General features: G+C 42.4%; 1 protein-coding gene across 4 annotated transcripts in view; it reads left to right on the top strand.

Moving 5' to 3' along the window:
• The window catches only part of CCDC88A (coiled-coil domain containing 88A), a 200,775-nt gene that overhangs the window by 62,173 nt on the left and 123,647 nt on the right, over nucleotides 1-14,955 (top strand). Inside the window, exon 1 of one of the 4 annotated variants that reach the window (XM_044289369.1) lies at nucleotides 4,776-4,817. The exons of the other annotated variants lie outside the window; for them this stretch is intronic. The gene's annotated coding sequence lies outside the window, so the exon portion shown is untranslated. Of the gene's footprint in view, nucleotides 1-4,775; nucleotides 4,818-14,955 lie in introns of those variants that run through there. 4 annotated transcript variants of the gene reach the window in all.

Here is a 14,955-nt window from a genome sequence, read left to right as displayed (position 1 = left end):
TTCTCTTTCCTGGCCCCGCTGGACACACAGGAAATGACTGCTCAGTCACTGGCTTTGATGGTGACCCTTCTAAAGGCCCCATACACATTAGTGTATTTTCAGCCTAACTCGCCGACAACAGCAGGTTCGCCTGACAGTCTAATGTGTCTGTAAAGTTCCTGACTCTACCACGACAGATGATGTTGGGGAGAGAGGGATGGAAGTGAATATTTTCACCTGATCCTTTTGTTCTCCCAGGAGATGTGTCTGGCAGTGGTTTTCTCCGCTCTCCCAACTGAGTACACATACACGCTCAGCCAAGCCAGGCATGTATGGGGGAGTCGGGAGAGATGGCCAACCGATCTATTAAATGTGTATGGCTGTGATTGGCAGGTACCCTGGAAGATTTGCAATTGGATGAACAGAATGCCACTCTGATTTTGTAAAATAATTTTCTGAGATTTTTATACTGATGGCCTATCCTCTGGATAGGTCATCAATATCTGATTAGTGGACTCCAACACCCGGGACCCCTCGCTGATCAGCTGTTTGAGAAGGCATTGGCGCTCCTGTGAGTGCTGCGGCCTTCTCCGTTCTCGCCAAGCACAGCACCATACACTGACGAGTAACAATGTTTTGCTCTTGGATTCGAACCAGTGACCTTTCGCTTGGGAATTAACCTAATAACACACTTAGCTATTAGGGAATGTGAGAACAGGTTGTGATTTGTAGTATACAAGAAGAAAAAGATAGTTTCACCTCCAGGAGCAAAACAGTAACAATGCAGTTACATGAGAAGAATCCGCATAACTCATCATATGCTAAATCCTGACCCATTCATTTCTATGGGGCTGTGCACATGAGCGATGTTTTTAACGCATCACTTGTGCGTTCAGTTGAAATCGCAGCATGCTCTATATTTTCCGATTTTGACGTGACGCAGGCCCCATAGAAGTGAATGGGGTGTGTGAAAATCGGATGGCATCCGCAAGCAAGTACGGATGCCGTGCGATTTGCACGCATGGTTGCTAGGAGACCATCGGGATGGAGACCCGATCATTATTATTTTCCCTTATAACATGGTTATAAGGGAAAATAATAGCATTCTGAATACAGAATGCATAGTAAACCAGCGCTAGAGGGGTTAAAAAAAAATAAAAAAAAATTTAACTCACCTTAGTCCACTTGCTCGCGAAGCCCGGCATCTCCTTGTGTCTCCGCTGCTGATGAACAGGACCTGGGGTGAGCTACTCCATTAAATAGAGCTTAAGGACCTTCGATGACGTCACTCCGGTCATCACATGATCTTTTACCATGGTGAATCACCATGGTAAAAGATCATGTGACGTACCATGTGATGACCGGAGTGACGTCATCGAAGGTCCTTAACCTGTATTTAATGGAGCAGCTCACCCCAGGTCCTGTTCATCAGCAGCGGAGACACAAGGAGATGCCAGCTTCGCGAGCAAGTGGACTAAGGTGAGTTAATTTTTTTTAACCCCTCTAGCGCTGGTTTACTATGCATTCTGTATTCAGAATGCTATTATTTTCCCTTATAACCATGTTATAAGGGAAAATAATACAATCTTCAGAACATCAATCCCAAGCCCGAACTTCTATGAAGAAGTTTGGGTTTGGGTACCAAACATGCGCGATTTTTCTCACGCGAGTGCAACGCATGACAATGTTTTGCACTCACGCGGAAAAATCCCGCATTTTCCCGCAACGCACCCGGCTCTTATCTGGGCAAAAAAAACTCACGCCCGTGTGAAAGAGGCCTTAGTCTTGAGCAGTATTAATAGAATTTGAGTATTTGAGCAATCATTTTCTGTGGCTACAACTACAGACTGATTTGCTGACTGCAGAAGCCTACGGCTTATTTCCTATACAATTATCGAGTGGGGTTTGGGCTATCCTAATAGTGCTACCTGACACTGTGTGGTGTGCAGAGTCTCCTACACTAGAGACCTGTCACATTCACCCACTGTTTCAATCAGGTGCCTATGTATGGAAGCTACCAGTTTACCCCAGATAAATTAAGGAATACGCCATACATTATTGACTCCTTTTTATGGAGTTCTAGTGGTAGTGATGATTATAGGGATCAGCATCATCAGTCTGTGATATCCCTGTTCACCCTACCAAGCCTAATGTGTTGCAGATATCTTAATATATAATTTAATAAAAATAATTTTAACGTACTCTATTTAGGCAGTAAAAAGATATATTTGAGCTAGTACGTAAATGCCGTTGTGAACCACTAGTTAATTTTACAGTATTAATAGAAGTAAGAGCACATATAGAGAAGAGCCAGGAGGACAGACCAATAATATGGACTGATTTATCCTGAAAGTGTTATGGTCTCTGTCTAAACTGTTTTCTGAGACAAAAATTTAAACTTTTTTATTGTCAATATGCAGTTTTGATCTCCCCAATAATAAAGTGGACAAGAATAGGGCACATTCAATTTTTTTGCGAGTACTGCGTAACGGACATATGGATGCAGACAGCACCTGTTTTTTTTGTGGCCCCATTGAAGTGAATGGGGCACATCCGACCCGCAAAAATGCTGATATAGTTTTTGTCTTTGTTGGGTCCCTCATCCTTACTATACAGCAGTGATGATGAGCCAGATGTTATCCTAAAATACCATAATTTGTATGAAATAATTCAACTTCATGTAGAGGAGTAGAAGAATTGTGACTGCTCAAAAGTACATTTTTAGTATGAACAGATCTCTTTAAAATTATTACATGACAGACAGCACCTAAAGAGCTTCATGCTACTTTCTAGCCGCCACCTCCCCACCAGTGGTGACCATCTTTCATTTGCACACTTTAGTGGAGACCAGCATGGTTAACCAGTTCTTCTGCAGCACAGAAGGTATCTGCCACCAGCAGGGAGACGGGTCACCAGTCCCTATTGCTGAAGGCAGTGAGTTTTTTTCTTTTCTTTCCATCATAGCGGGGGAAGGGTGCTAGACAGAGGTAATTTGTCCTTGCCAGTATTCACTAATTTGTTAATAAGCAGAAAAAAATTATCATCATCCACCATGTGTTGCGGGAAACAATACTGTATGTGAAGTGTTTAGAAAAGAACACATTGGGCCCCATTTATCAAAACTGTCTAAAGGAAGAACTGACCTTGTCACCAGTAGTTCCCAATCAGAGCTCAGATTTAATTTCTTAAAGGAGTTGTCGAACTTAGAACACCCATTTTTATAAACCCTATACAGGATCCTCATCTCTTGGACAGAGTAGAGGGAAGATACAAGGAGTGTCTCTTGCACTGGAGAACCTGACCATGTCCTGCATTACAAAGACATAACTGGACAATGTGCAATTTCCCCAGTGGTGGCTCTCCAGCTAAACTGAACACACTTTGCTAGGTTTCCTACAGAACTCTTTGAGATCAGCGTATTGCTAAGGGACCCTTCTAGTCCAAAGTGGATAACCCCTTTAAACTGATCTGGAAAGATGAAGGCTCCACTTTGGTTGCTATGATAAACACTAACAGTTTCTCTGTTAGACGGTTTAATGCAGGCATCCTCAAACTGCGGCCCTCCAGCTGTTGCAAAACTACAACTCCCATCATGCCCGAACAGCCTACAGGTATCAGCCTAAAGCAGGGCATGGTGGGAGTTGTTGTAATGCATGTAGCCTGTTGTATGTGCAGTGAGCCCTTGAGAAGCTGGTTTAAATGTTGGGAGTGATAGTGGCCCTGTTGTCACTGTGTACTCCCTGTCATCTGTACAAGGTGCGATGTCATTATCCCCAGATGATGAGTTATGGTGGCAGGCAAGATGGCAAACCATAGCACTCTAGAGAAGTCCTTTTCTTTCTTTCCTGATTTCCCGTTGCTAACAGCAGTAAGCTGGCACTTGTGGCTATAGGTGTCCACTTGTGTGATACAGGCTTTTGAATGTGCGTTTCCGGAACTCTGGTGATGGGTGTCTTAACTTCTTATCCCCTCACCTGCAGCGGAGTCTGTATAGTTGTAGTGCTGATCACTTTGATCTTCTGGTGGTCTGGGACCCTGCAGTCTCCTTGGAGTAGTGGTCCTCACAGATGAGCTGTTTTCATAGACTCAGGGCCCTTGAAGAGGGAGCAGATGGACAGCTTCCTAGCTGTCTTAAATTTAGACCTTTTTCTACACCTGAAATAGGTGTAGTAAATGATGAATGAGATGGACCTGCTGGCCCGTCCCCTTCTCAGACCACTCCACGCCTCCTTTTTTAGACCTGGCGTGAGCGGGGAAAAGTCACAGACTGTGGCGCAACTAACCGTAATTTAGGTGTTTTTCAGCTTGATAAATGACCCCCTGTGACTTTACAATATATAATAATCAATTGCAGATACCTTATCTGGGGTATTGTATATGGCGTATAGTTTAGTAGTTTCTATTGTGTAGTGCCTTTTATAAAACCTGTGATACTAGTATTCATTAGTATAACACAAGATAATGGTTCCTTTACACGTGGTAAGGTGCGGCGCCTAATACATTGCCGCATACAGTACAATACACTTCGGTGGCTGATCATACTGCACCGTGGTTATCAGTTCATACAAGCTCATGCTTCACTACACAACAAGGTCTGTAATCTGGTTCATTATTTCTAGACTTCTATATTTGGCGAAAATTTCATAGGAGGATGGCCCAGTGTCAGTCTGCCATCTGCTCCGCTCTTAGACGGCAAGTCTGAGCAGCATATTGGCATTCATTTCTTCCACATCAAGCGTATCTTGTCTACACAGCAATGCTGTTCTTGGCAGTCATTTTCTGAACCTCTGGATAGTAAGCGAGCCGTGGTACAGATTCATCTAGAAGCCGAGCACAAGGTCTTTTTTTTTTATGTTTCGTAGCCATTGTTTTGTTTCAGCATTATGTATTATGTAGTCACATACAGAAGAGAATTTATATCCCTTTAATTGACAAAGTAAATGCCCACCTCAAACGCCATTTTGTTTATTATTATAAATATGTCCATTTTTGAATAGATCTTTGTAAGGCTATGTTCACATTACTGATAACCTGATCTGACAGGCTGTTCCAACAGAGAACAGCCCGCCACAGTTCACCAGATCCGGCATTGCTGGATACTGCCGTTCACCACAGAACCTCATAGACTATAATGGAATCCATCAGGAATCTGGCCACATGACTGATGTTTTTTGGCCAGAACCAGGCAGTCATGTCGTAAAGTGGCCAGATCCGATTGTAGTCTATGGGGCCTGGGGGTGAAAGTCAGTATCCGGCTATGCTGGATCCAGTGAACTCTGGCGGACTGTTCTCTGCTGGAACAGCCTGTGGGATTAGGTTACCAGTGATGCACCTACAGTAAGAGCTCCGTTTTTCTTGTACAAAGCTATGAATGCCCTGTATAGGGGTTAGGGTTAGAGGTTTTCTGAGACCTAGTAACTGATGACCTATCCTCTAGATAGAAAAAAATATGCAACAGCACTCTGAAAACCAAATAAAGTACAATAATGCCATAGTTATAGAAAATATTCTGGTGCTAATTCTACGCTTATTTAGTAAATATGAGATTCTTGGCAAATACCTTTTGTACAAAATTATTTTGGCCCGTCTGCCAAACGTCAAGGCGATCTCTATAAGACTGGAACCTAACATTAAATGTTACCTGTTATGTGCCTTAAAGGCTACCATAAAATTCAGGGAGTGCAGGTATATATTTGTTTTCTTTGTGTTTCTAGCCATGGCGGCGTGTACCTGCGCATTGGGATAGTCAGTCAGCACGACTGACCCCCTTTTTCTTTGCTATCCTCTAGATAGGTCATCAGTATCTGATTGGTGGGGGTCCTCTTGGACCCCCCACCGATAAGCTGTTTGAGAAGGTAGCTTTGCTCGCAATTCTTATGGTGGGACAGCCCCTTTAAATGATACAATTCTGTCAGCCTGCAGCCACCACTGGCTAATTGTATACTGTTAATCTGTTGATTTCAATAATAATATGCAGTAAGTGTCCTAGCTCCCTCTAGTGGTTGCTTTTGGCATCCCACATTTTTACTATTAAAAGGGTTTTCCCACAAACCACAATGACTTATTCACATGATTGGTGATAAATGTCTGTTTGCTGGGGACCCTAACTCTGGGACCGCAGAGGCGCAGAGTGCCCCTTACTGTACAACCATATTGAAGTGGAGTTGGGAAAGAGCAGCGGTCGAGTATGTTTGCTGCCATTCTATTCAAAGTCTATGGAACTGACTAAGGTATTATACTCTACTGAACACATTAAGGCTGCATTCACACAGGCAGTGTTTGATAAGTAAATTCCATCAATGATTACATTATATCTTATTTTTTTGAGGCTGCACACTGGACCAACACTGACTGTGTGAAAGCGGCCCCACTGTTTCGGTGGACAGTTTCAGCGAAGCGAATTGACTGCGAGAAACTCTCTCCACGTGGGAGTGTGATTTCTCATCCTGGACTGTTCTTGTAACAGGACCTCGCAGAATTAGAATTACTTATAATGCCTGATATCAGCTGTAATGTATTGTACTGAGTATGACATAAAGCCGTCGGTAAAATTCATTACAGATTGTCGGCTGGGAACACACAGCATTATAAATCATTATTACAATTACAAGAGCAGAGTTCAGGATGGGAAATCACGCTCCCACACAGAGCGTGTGTCTCTCGGTCAACTTGTTCCTCTAAAATTGGCCTTTGCCAGTAAAACTAAATTACCAAAAGACGTAATGTCTAGCGGAGGTGCAGATGGCAGGAGATTGTCTCTGTTTGGGCTGTTCCATTTTATATATGAATTTATTGACAACTGGGTGCTACCTATTATCCTTGCCAAAGAGGTGTCCTGCACAGACTGGACAGTGTGAAACTGTGCAGGGCTACGTCCCCAAATAATAACACCCAGTTGTCAATTTATTAATAAAATTCAAGGAGGAATACTAGAGCAATGATGTAACATAACCTAGATCTAGAAACAAATATGCTCAAGCATTTACTAAAATAGATCAGAAGAGGTGAGGGGCCCTTTTGTTAAGGGCTCAGATACACGAACGTATTTTCTTTCAGTGTCCGTTCCGTTTTTTTTTGTGGACCGTTTGCGGAACCATAAACTTCAATGGGTCCGCAAAAAAAAAAGTTATTCTGTTGCCGTATGTCCGTATTTCTGTTCCGCAAAAAAATAGAACGTGTCCTATTATTGTCCACATTACGGACAAGGATAGTACTGTTCTATGAAGGGCCAGCATACGGAATGCACACGGATTCGTTTTTTGCAGACCACAAAATACACACGGTCGTGTGCATGAGCCCTAACAGGAAGGCTTATTGGATTTTTTCTAGATACCCTGCATCCTGCTGGGTTAAAATCGGACAGGATCACATTTATCAAACGCTTCCTGCCTGTTCTGCCAAGATGCACATGTTTTCTAACCATGTAATGTTATTGAGACAGCAATTATTATTTTTTTATATATGAAAATGAACAGGATTCTTCTAACCATCCCATGTTTTTATTGGTTGCATGCAATGTGGATGGTGCTCTAAATAAGCAATGACTAAGAACGTCAGAAATCCGTCATTTTACGGACCAGAAAATAGCAGGGTCTCCTTGCATCTTCCTCGCTGCGGTGTGAGCAGGGGTGCTCCTAGCCTTTTTGCAAAAACAGAAACCGCCCCAACTGTTTAAGGAATACAGAGAGATATTCCCACAGCCCTGCCACTTGTCTCTAGGTCTTGCCGTCTGACACAATCGCCTCACCTGGCCTCATTGGTGGTGCACCCCTGGGTGTAAGTCCACAGGCCACGCTCGTAGTACTGACTTCACCAGTCCCTCTGATAGCTATTGGTATATCTTCCTCTTTTCTTCACGGCTTTGGCGTCTAGTAATATACAACAAACACTTCGTATACACCATCTGTATCCTTCGTGCACAAGGTCAATCTACCTCCTGGGTGTAAGCCCAATTTTCAAAACAGTCACCAGCGCTCTTACCTAAGAGGTGAATGATTTGGCACAGGAGAAGGAGAAAAGCACAAAGACTGGGTGGAATCTTCTAAAATCCGCATTGTCCGGCTTGTTTATTGCTTTATTATAACAGGCTTGACAAATGGAATGACAATTTACAGTAAAAGTCTATACCCGACCACTTTCACCCGTTTCAGCGTCTTCGTAGTTCTGGAGTCATTGATCACATTGTATTTTATTGATTGGCAGCAATGGTGGATTATTGGAGATTCATTATTTGATATAATATATATGCGTCATTAAACGCTGCCCAGCCGGGTCATAACATTGAATCCTGGATATGTCCATGGCTACCTCTTCCATGTCACATGGATCCCACATACAAGAATGCTGAGCTATAAACCTGAGCTGTAGAGAGTCTTATGTTCTATTTCCATACATAGACTGGCCATTTTCTCATGTCCCTTTTGCCTCTTTGCAGAGGACATCTGTTTTGTATATTATGTTTTATTCCACAATGGGCCTTCTGCCAATACTCTATAGTAAGCTTCCTTCCTCACAATGAATGAACAACTACATACGTGACACAAGACACTCCCCCCAGATCAGATCCTCTACTTTTGTCAAATTTTGACATTGTGGCTAGAGATGAGCAAATCGAATCCCACGAAGTGGAATTCGATCCGAATTTCAGGATAAGTTCGATTCGCCTAGAAGCTGAATTTCCAAGTTTTTCGTGTCGGCGAATCGATTTTACCTGAAATAGCATAAAAAACAAAAAAAATTCAAACTTGCCTCCTCCACTTGCTTGCGACGGGCCTCCATCTTGCTTGAAGATTACGTAATCTCACGCCGCACGGGATTTCGGCCGAGATCTTTAATTAATCAGGATGCGTCGGCCGGGCCCGTCGCGAGCAAATGGAGGCGGTAAGTTTGAATTGATGTTTTTTTTATTCTTAATTTTGCACTCTGATGCCGCGATCATGTATGGACACGGAATCTGAGGGGTACAATGACGGGGGCATCGCTATCGCACCTCCCTGTCATTGCACCCGCTACTCACAAAAAAATGCGGTCATTTGTCACAAAGCAAATTTTTTTGTAAAGTTCGGCGAAGAAGCCGAATCGAATTTTCAATAAATTCACTCATATCTAGTTGTGGCTATTAATGCATGCACATTCATGGAAATGTAAGCCTTAAAGGCAAAGGTGGGCTGAGTGACACTAGGTAATGAGAATATATATTTGTATGTTCATTGCTTTTCTTAAAAACAATTGAAGATGGTTCCTCATAGGGTAATAACGCTCAAGAAGATGCTGTTTATTGTTGTTTATCCTAGTGCTATTACTTTTGCATACTTACCAACATAGCAGCTGATAGCAGCCTTAGGAGCGCCCCCAAACTACCAGAGACCGCCTATTTATGGGAAGGCTTACATAAGCATCACCTATTTTTGGATTGGGGCAGCTTGAGTTTGCCAGGACAGTCTCTGAAAATTGGAGAAAGTTTCTGCAAATTTAAGACTGTTGGCAACTACGTATACTTCTGCCCTAGATCAGTGATGGCAAACCTTTTACAGACTGAGTGCCCAAACTGCCACCCAAAACCCACTTATTTATCGCAATGTGCCAACACGCCAATTCAACTGGACTACAGTCCAGTATAGTATATCTTCCATGCACTTTATCATTTAGCCATAATAGCCTGCCTACATTCAATGCAATGCCTGTGCCGTTCATTGTGCGCCCTGCGCTGATAAATGTCAGGAAAAGTCTAAGGCATATTGGTACACCATAGACTTTTTCCAGAGTGTGGGTCCCCACAGAGAGGGCTCTGAGTACCACCTCTGGCACCCATGCCATAGGTTCGTCACCACTGCCCTAGATCCTTGTAATCTCTCAGGTAGGTGTGCAGCAGGAGATCCTCCTGAGTCAAGCCGTGTTATGGGATGAAACACAATAGTAGCAGATGCCTTGCACCCAAAGTTGCGTAAAGTAAAATTGCTGAATAGAGCTACATAGTCCCCAATTACAGTGAAGAGCAGCTCTGGAGTATAAACTGCAGCACTGAGAAGTGAAAACTGGGATTCCGGAGCATGTCAAGTCTTACAATTTGGTTGCTGATGTTCTACTGACGTTGAATGGTTGGTGCTTTGTTTTCTTCACCTGTTGAATACATGACCAGTCTTCTAATGACAAACTCTGATGAGATGTCCTTCAAACATGGCACCTACATTATGAGTGAGATTGTAAAATGTGTATTCCCTTCCCCACAGTATCTTTGTGAGAATCCCTACTATGGTGTTGAGTTTTCACAGTTCAGTTGTGATCTGGCACATCTAAGAGAGATGATACTGAGATAGTCATGACAGCTGGCTTCTGGAAGTGAAGCTGTGATCAAAGACACCAAAGTGAATGTAAGGCGTAGAGCCGAGGATTTACCTCCAATTAGAGGAGCTTTCTAATCATTTTTCGTCAGAAAAATTGTTCTAAAAATAAATATTTTTATTTATGCAGCATATAGAATACTTTTCACGTTTTTTGTTAAACACAATTAAAATACTATAGAAAGATGGGACAGAGGTAAAGTGGGCCTCTATTTGTTAGTAAGAGAGCAAGACTACGAGATGGACCTACTTATCTCTCTTTCTGTATCTTATATATATTAAAAAGGGTTTTCTGGGATATCGTATTGACCACCGATCAGCTGTTTTAGACGGCCTTCTCGCTGCTTACTAAGCACAGTGCCGTTCATTTTATAGCAGCTGTGCCTGGTATCGCTGCTCAGACCATTCATTTAAATGGGAATGCCTAGGCCATATGACCAAGGAACGTGATGTAACATGGCCTAGGGAGAAGCCTAAGGGCTGTTTCACACGAGTGGATGCCGTGCGTGTCATCCGCCGCTTGAAAGACAGCCAAGCCCCGCTCCGGACAGCAGTGACATGGAGCAGTAACATGATTGATAATGCTCCGTGCCTCTCTGTGATCTTTTTGCTACTAAATCACAGTGACAACTTTATATCTGATTTTGTAGTAAAGAGATCACAGAGAGGCACGGAGCATCATCAATCATGTTACTGCTCCGCGTCTCTGCTGTCCAGTGCGGGGCTTGGCTGTCTTTCACGCGGCGGATGACACGCACGGCATCCGCTCGTGTGAAACAGCCCTTAGAGTTCAGAGAGTGCCATGGACACTGATTGGCAGGGATTCTGGGAATCGGACCTCAGCCAATCTGATGTTAATGACCTTCTTAAGAATAGGTCATTAATGTCAAAATACCAGAAAACCCATTTAATATAGGAAGCACCTCATACAAAGTACCTGACATTGTGGCAACTAGTCATCCATCACAACCCCCAACCCTTCTTGGCGTTCCTTTCTAAATGGTAGACAACACTCATGACTTCAGGAAAGCTTATTCTGGTTATACCACAAACTTTTTTCAATGTCTGCCTCAGTCTTTTGTATTGATGCCAATTTCCAGTCTTGTGGTATGGTGCTCCCGGTGCAGATATTTGTTTCCGGCTTTGGACTATACATCTTCAAGGATAGGACCAGAAGTGTTGTTTATTCGAGGCAGCCGTGCAAGCCACAGCTGTTTTCTGTAGTTGTTAAGAACTTATTGTCAGGCGGATTTCCATCAACATCTGCCTCGTGATCTGCGGCAGAAATCTGAGGATTTCTGACACTGGCTTGCAAATTAATCTCACATGCCATGGATCCTTAGGTGGATTAAACCTTATTCGATTCAACCTGCTGTGATTTCCATGCAGAATCCCTCTGGAAACCACACCAAGAAGTAACATGCCACTTTTAGTTCTTCAGTGTTGATTTCGCTTTGGCGCAGATCTCCCATTGACTACAATGGGAGGTTGATTTTGAATGGATTCCACTTGGATTTTATCATCGACACTAGCTGAAATCTACATGGAAAATTGTACTATATAAACATATCTTTAAACGTTTTGCTATTTATTGGGTAAACCTACAAAACCAGGCGGCCATTAGCAATAAGCAAGCAAAAGAGTCCAGTTTTTAACACTATAAAAAAAAACTGCTGTGAACTGCATGGTCTTCAGCTACATTGGCTATAACTCATCTCGTCTGCCCACCAGCTGCCATATCTGATTCTACCTGCAGTTGTGACCCTCATATGGGAGTTTGGCTTCACCATATACCCTTCAAAACAGACAAACAAGCTCTTGGGTCAACTTGTCCAGTTCGGTATAGTGATGTCGTTTTGTACCCTATGAGAAGTGCAGAGACTGATCACTTGACATAACCACATGACTTTTACAGAGTATGGACTCTGTGGGAGAAGAAAGGTTTATCTGGGGTCAAATAATGTGGTCTCTTACAGCGGATTGTCTACAGAGCAGTTACTGGCGAGAATCCCTACAGAATGAGCTAGCAGATCAAGAGCTAGTTGTGGTGGCCAGATATTCTGCTTTGTAGAGGTCTATAATAATTACTGAACCAAAGTTTTTACTCCATTATAGATGTAAGGGTTTGTTGACACCACATTTTTACATGTAGATGTCAACAGATGTTTTTCACACGAAAATCCTGCTGGAATCTGGCACCGTCCACCTCCCATTAATTCAGGGGTTCATAAAACATGGAATTTTTCTGCATGTGGTGTATACAACATTATCGCTAGAAGGAAAGGCAACTCGTCCCTTTTTTACATGATTTCCACATGTAAAACACAGCTGGTGTCCGCAGGCAGATTAGTCCCATTGAATGGGTCTAATCCATAACCAGATCCACAGCGTGACAAACAACGAATCCAACCTCAGATTCTTCAGAAAATACATGTTGGATTTTTCTGATGAGTATTTGCGGTTTGAACATACCCGAGCACAGGCTGATCCTTGTGACTTGCATTAGCAGCTCTAAAATTATGCCTTACTGTATTGTTTGTTGTCTTTAACTCAAAATGCAGGCTTTACATCAGGCATGGGGTGCTAACACTTGAAGAGGTTTTACCACAACCACCACTTTGTAATCTATCCATCTACCTTCATATATAGTATGACAATGGCCCCTAGGATATATTGGACAGCAAGGGAAAAGTCAGTTCCTAAGATTAATAACATGACATCAGGGTTTCTCCAGAACAGTAATTTTTTTTTCTTTCTGGATGTTCCCAGTATGCAATAGTTAGCACCTAACTGGTCCAAAGAACTGGTGAACCAGACACACAGTCATTGGGGCAAAGGCTTTCGGACACCTGTGGGCAACGAAAGATAGCCTGTTTGGTACAATCCCTCAGAAAAGCTTCTCTACCACAAGTTGCTGGAAAAGTTGTGGCTGATGGAAAGCTCATGCTGACTTCTGTCCACGGCGGGACACACCTACAATGGTCACAAGAAGGTCAGAACTGGACCATAAATAGTGTTAAGCGAACTTCTGTTTTCAAGTTCGGCGTACAAGCTTCGGGTTATCTAAGAATTCTGTTATGGATTCCGCTACCACGGACCATAACTTAAGGTCTGTGGTAGCGGAATCCAGAACGGAATTCTTAGATAACCCGAAGCTTGTACGCCGGACTTGAAAACAGAACTTCGCTCATCCCTAACGATAAAGAAAAAGGTGGCCTGGTCTGATCATGTGGACGGAAGGGAGCATGTGCATTGCTTACCTGGGGAAGACATGGCACCAGGATACACTATGAGAAGAATATATATAATATAAAAAATTTTTAATTTTATTATTATGATTTTTTTTTTTTTTTTTTTTTTTTAAAGGAAAATGAAAGTTCAAGGTGTTGATTTGGCCTCCAACATGACACTATCAAAGGTCTGAGTCCATGCCTCTATAGATCAGAGTTGTTTTGGTGGCATGATGGGGACCTACACAATGTAAGGCAGGTAGTTATAAGTTATGGCTGATGAGTGTATATTTATATATAGTATCGATGACCTAATAATATGCATATTATCATTATTATTCTTCAAGGTTATATTTTGGGGAGTTGTATAACTTAATGATTTGCCATAAATCTCATCCCCTATGTCTTGCTTCACACTAGGACTATTAATGGCTGTAGCCTCCCATTGATCTTGCCAATTTGGCTTGTTCTGTCTTTGTGTTCCTCTGTCTTAGCAATGCTGGTACCTTGTTATCCCTTTGATTTGTTGCAGGCAGGCAACCACCACACGCTGACTAAACACTGCCAGATCCTCCCACCTTCTTCAGAATAAAGAGTCTTTGTGCCTAATTATATATTAATAACCCAGGATCCCTGTATTTTGTTGCCGATAGGATCCTGTCCTTTAAATGGGCCAAATAAATGAACGTTCATGGAGGTCACAGAGTTTAAATCATAGGTTGCTCTTGTGTTCTTGAAAAATCTAACATGACATATATATAGGGAAACATTTAGAAAATGTTGTAACAGAATATTTTCTTTCTGAGGAGTGTTTTGGGTTACAATGGCAGACTTGCTGGGTATGGGCAAACATGCCACAATTATCACAAGAATAAAAAAAAAAGTATTGAATTGTTTGCATAAATAAAAATTTTCTATGTGATTTAAGAAATAATTGCATATTTCTGCGCCGTTTCTTAGTAGAGTCAGTTTGTCATTTGGCTTTTCCGCAGCCCTGAGCTTCATCAGTGGCCCACATATCATCTTGAGTGCAATGCATAGTAATGACATGGACATAATGAAAGAAGTGTGAACTCGCTTAGATACAGGAACATCTTTCTTTTTAAAACCCCTCTAATAACTGTTTTGATCTCCTGTATGACAGTATGGTTTGTTTGGCTGGATAGGCTGGGCGGCTGGCAGATTTATTCAAAGTAGCCGGGGCTTCCCAATTAATTAAGGAAAGTGATGCCTGGAAAGACCATAAACTGCCTAACCCCTTTCCCTAGCTATCATATGGAACTATTCTATTTAAAATGGTTACCCGATTCTTTAAAATTGATGACCTAGGCTTAGTATAAGCAATCAATATTAGATCCTGGGGGTCCAACAATCAACTTGAAGGAGCTGCAGTGCTCCGGCAAGCA

This window comes from Bufo gargarizans, chromosome 4 (genome assembly GCF_014858855.1).
Source record: "Bufo gargarizans isolate SCDJY-AF-19 chromosome 4, ASM1485885v1, whole genome shotgun sequence".
Classification (NCBI taxonomy): domain Eukaryota; kingdom Metazoa; phylum Chordata; class Amphibia; order Anura; family Bufonidae; genus Bufo; species Bufo gargarizans.
This window is presented reverse-complemented; position numbering and strand designations above follow the sequence as displayed.